This window comes from Mytilus galloprovincialis, chromosome 4 (genome assembly GCF_965363235.1).
Source record: "Mytilus galloprovincialis chromosome 4, xbMytGall1.hap1.1, whole genome shotgun sequence".
NCBI classification, from domain to species: Eukaryota; Metazoa; Mollusca; class Bivalvia; order Mytilida; family Mytilidae; genus Mytilus; species Mytilus galloprovincialis.
Window position 1 is genome coordinate 64,167,550 of NC_134841.1, and position 4,513 is coordinate 64,172,062.

The following is a 4,513-nucleotide window of genomic DNA, read 5'->3' on the forward strand; positions in this document are numbered from 1 at the left end:
ATTCCCTACACCAAATAAAGTTAAACTATACCTATAGTATCTGAAAGTAAAATGGTCCCCAGGGTGCAGCTTGGTACGACCACAGAGGTTGAACTCTGAACAGTTGGGGCAAGTATGGACACAACATTGATACAGCTCTAAATTTGGATTGTGATTAAATATTAATCACAGCATATGTTTCTGACTCTGAATGAATGTGGTCTAACTAAAAAAAAATTCCAATTATGGTTCAATATTCAAAATCTAAATACTAGTACTTGGTTAGATTCAGCATATCAAAGAATCCCTAGAATTCAATTTTTGCTGAAATCAAACAATGTTTAATTTTAATTCTAGACCCTTTGAATCCCATGTGGACCAATTTAAAAATGGGGCCTAATATCCAAAAACTTTTATACATGGTTAGATTCAGCATATTAAAGAACCCCAAGAAATCAAGAATAAAACCCAATTAAACCTGGTCAAGAAATAACCAATTTATACAAAGTATTGTTTTTGGCCCCTAATTCCCAAACAGTTCCGACCATAACCCCCAAAATCCATCCCAACCTTCCTTTTTGATATGGAACCTTGTGGTACAATTTCAGAAAGATCCATACACGTACACTCAGGTCAATTTCTGTAAACTAAATAACAGTGTCAACTTGAGGCCAAATTGGGGACTTCTGAGGCCTTCTTAGTAATCAAATAAAGTTAATTTCATCTACTATTCTTGCCTTAAAATCTGTTTGAGATACTGTATGCACTGTAAAAGTAAGGATCTTGCATCTTTGCTCTGGTGTTGTCAAAACCTCTATTTGCACATAAACTTTGATAATGTTGTGAATGCTGGACTTCCTTCAGCCACAAAATAGTCAATTCCCTCTAAATTGGTTATTACTTTTGCACCACACTGAGCAATAATTCTATACATTGTACTATCACCTGCAAGTTAATGTTTGTAAAAAATATTATTTTAGTGTAAACCTAGATTACAATTTTGATACCAATTACCAAAAAATGTTCAGTAGCATTTTTTGGTGAAATTTCTAAGTTCAAAGGGGAATAACTGTCACAAAATTAGGCTGATTTGAAATGAGATTTATATACCAGTTAGTAGTTTATATTTATGATTTTTTTGTTTGTTTCAATTTCAATAAGAGATTCAGGCATTTCACGGCAATCGAACAGGAGACAAAAAATATATTTCACTTATTAAATTACATATATGCAGTTGTTTTGGTAGATACATAAATAATAAAACTTTGTCAACCTTTAATTTTTCTATCATTCCAACATTGTTTTTCAAGGATAATCTTGAACAAATCTACTTACTGTTCGTTGTGAGCTAATGCTCTGTGTTGAAGGCCGTACTTTGACCTATGATCTTTTTAAATTTTATACATTGCGACTTATATGGAGAGTTGTCTTATTGGAATTATATCACAACTTCTTATGTATCATATATGTCATCCCCCTAGCATCAACCTATAGATAATCACCACAAACACTTTATTCTTACCTAATGGAAAAATTTCATTTTCTGCACAAAACAATTTGTACTGATGAATTACATCACTTCCTCCTATTGAATGCACTACATTGGACATTTCAATAACACTGCCATTTGACATCCTGACCTTACTTTCATGGTAAGGCAAATCACAAACCATGTGCTTAGATGTTATAAAATCCAAAAAGTTATCAAGCTTAATGGGATCCATTTTAATGTCTTGTGATAGATGTTGTTATTGGAAGTCCAGGTCCAACAAGTTTGCCATGGTTTTTTGCTGTTTAGAATTTACTGTAAGTCACAACTGGTAGTTTTTTATTTATCAGTTTAAAAAACAATGTCCGAGTAAGAAAAGAAAGAATTTGGCATCTGCGGCAACATGTCTCAGCACTCCTGTGTGCCTCAAGAAGAGGAACAAAAGATCCATCAGGAGTAGAGCGCTAAGTGTTGGAGAGACTCTCAGTTTCAGGTTTTGATATTATAGAGCTGAGGACTTCTTCTCCAGAAAATGGAAAAATTGAGGAAACAACTTATTGAAAAACTTCAAGAAATCTTTTACAGTATCCTGACTTGGCACTTTTGACATTTCTGTCCCAATTAGGCTTTCACTCTCTAGAAGAAAATGTTGGTAGATTGGTAGCCTCAAAGAAGTGGTTAAGGTATCAGTTTTAAAGGTGTGTGTGTAGATTCCAGAAGAATTCTACAAAAAAAGAATTAAAAAATAATCAATAACCTACATGGGTTGCATTTTTGTTTCAAGATAATTAAATTATTTATAATCCATAAGTTTTTGTATTGGCTAATCAAGAAATGTCTGTTGGTGTGGAAGAGATAAACACAGAATGTAGAATTATTAAAAAAATATATAGAATTATTTTTGCCTATCATTTTATTGGCAGCAACCCAACGGTTAGTTGTTTTGATTCATCTGAAAATTTCAGGGCTGATAAATCTTGACCTTATGAACATTTTTACCTATTCAAATTTGCTATAAATGCTATTTTTTTTTTAGATATAAGCCAAAACCAGCAATTTTACCCATATGTTCTATTGCTGCTATGACAGCCATGTTTTTTTGACGAAACAGCAAAATAAAACACAAACTTTATTCTAGTTACCCATAGAAAAATTCAACTAATTGGTTACGATTGATTCAATAGTTTCAGAGGAAAATTTCTTTGAAATAGTTTGCCATTGGTTTTATTAACAATATCAACAACATGTCTATCTTGGCATTGAGCAAGGTCAAGTTGTTCCCTGACTGTTCAAGGCATCATTAAACAAAAACCATGTTGGAAATGTATGGATTGATAATTTAGTCTTGGATGCAAGATTTTTTTATTAGTTGTTAGAGCTTTGAACAAGCAGTCAGTTAACTGTGAGTACTCTCAGATCTGAACCTAGGGTCTTTTTGTTGTTATGATGTACAAGTACCCATCCACGTCCAATTGTATTTTTATTCATCTGATGAGTTAAGCCTTTTTCAACTTATTTTTATAGTTCTTTCTTATGTTGTACTGTTATAGATAGAATTGTCCCTGGTTAGTGGAGGGTTGGGATCCTGCTAACATGTTTAACTCTGTCACATTCTGTATGTATGTGCCTGTCCCAACTAAGGAGCCAGTAATTCAGTGGTTGTCTTTTAATGTTTATGTGTTACATATTTGTTTTTCAATCATTTTTTTTTTGTACATAGATTAGGCCGTTTTTTTTCTCGTTTGAATTGTTTTACATTGTAATTTCAGGCCTTTTATAGCTGACTAAGCAGTATGGGCTTTGCTCATTGTTGAAGGCCATACAGTAACCTATAGTTGTTAATTTCTGTGTCATTTGGTCTCTTTTGGACAGTTGTCTCATTTGCAATCATAAAACATCTCCTTTTTTTTATATGTACAAACCTGAGATAAATATTGACTGCTTTCTGTATTACATGTAGTTTCTGACTCTAGCTCTGTAGACTGTGATGGCAAACAAATCTAAAATGACATGTCAACATCATATACATATTGTGTATAGACTTAATTGGTTTGATCAATTCATTAGGGGCACAAACATACACAGGTCAACAATATGGAGCCCTATAGCAATTCTCTATTTTTTGTTCGTCTGTCTTCTATTTCTGATGGCACAAGAACACAATTATTTCGTAGTGCATTTCTTTTAGACAATAAATTCAAATTAAAAAAATCGCACCTGCTCTTTCTTAAATTTTTTTTTACAGAGTAGTGTACTACTAATGAGACAAATAATATCAAAATTATAGAAACTTCTACCAGCTTTAACTCAAAGTATTGACAATTCTGTGTCAAGGGGGTGTAAAATTCAGTTTGACAGCTTGAGACGTGATAAAATTTGAACTTTTTAACTGGAACAAATCACTACTTAACATAAAGATTCAGCACAGAAATTGTTTTAACATGCAATTACATCCCCTTATAGGCGAGTGTAATATTTGAAAAAGACGTCTAGTTAAGGACTTTAATGCACCCACCTAACACACGGCTAATTTTTTTTTTAAATGAAAGAATAATGATTAAACTTTGATTTTTGCCCGGTCGTCACAAAATCGTACGGTGCAGTTTTTGTAAAATTGACGTTTATTTCAGAAATTAGTTGAAAATTATAAAATTACGACATGTTTTTCAAGCAAAGGAAATAAGTCGTATCTCTTCTTTTAGACAGAATAATTAAGTGAATAAGACTTAAAATAATGAAAAACAATATTTATAACTGTAACTCCGCATGCTTTTGCATTCCTTCTAAATATTTGACATTTTGTACCAAAATTTTCATAATCCCGACCTTTTCGGATCTACAATTAAATTTGTATTAAATGTTTTTGCTCTCTATCCGTTTTAGAACACACCAAATTACTCGTCAGTTATCTTTTTTTCATTCAAGATCAAGACTTTATCTCAACATTTCTTAAAATCACGAATTTCTGTAATTTTATGATGTTGGGTAAAATCACTATAATTTCCGGAATCCCTTATCTATTTCGTTATCGTTTTTTACTGAATA

At 32.2% G+C, this 4,513-nt stretch overlaps 1 long non-coding RNA gene across 1 annotated transcript; it reads right to left on the bottom strand.

The window, feature by feature from the left end:
• Nucleotides 1–724: 724 nt before the first annotated feature.
• On the bottom strand, nt 725–3,922 carry LOC143070698 (uncharacterized). Its single transcript, XR_012976650.1, has 3 exons — nt 3,391–3,922; nt 1,502–2,192; nt 725–924 (listed from the first exon to the last, which is right to left on the bottom strand). It is a non-coding gene; the product is annotated as an uncharacterized LOC143070698 (long non-coding RNA).
• Between the last annotated feature and the right edge of the window lie 591 nt (nt 3,923–4,513).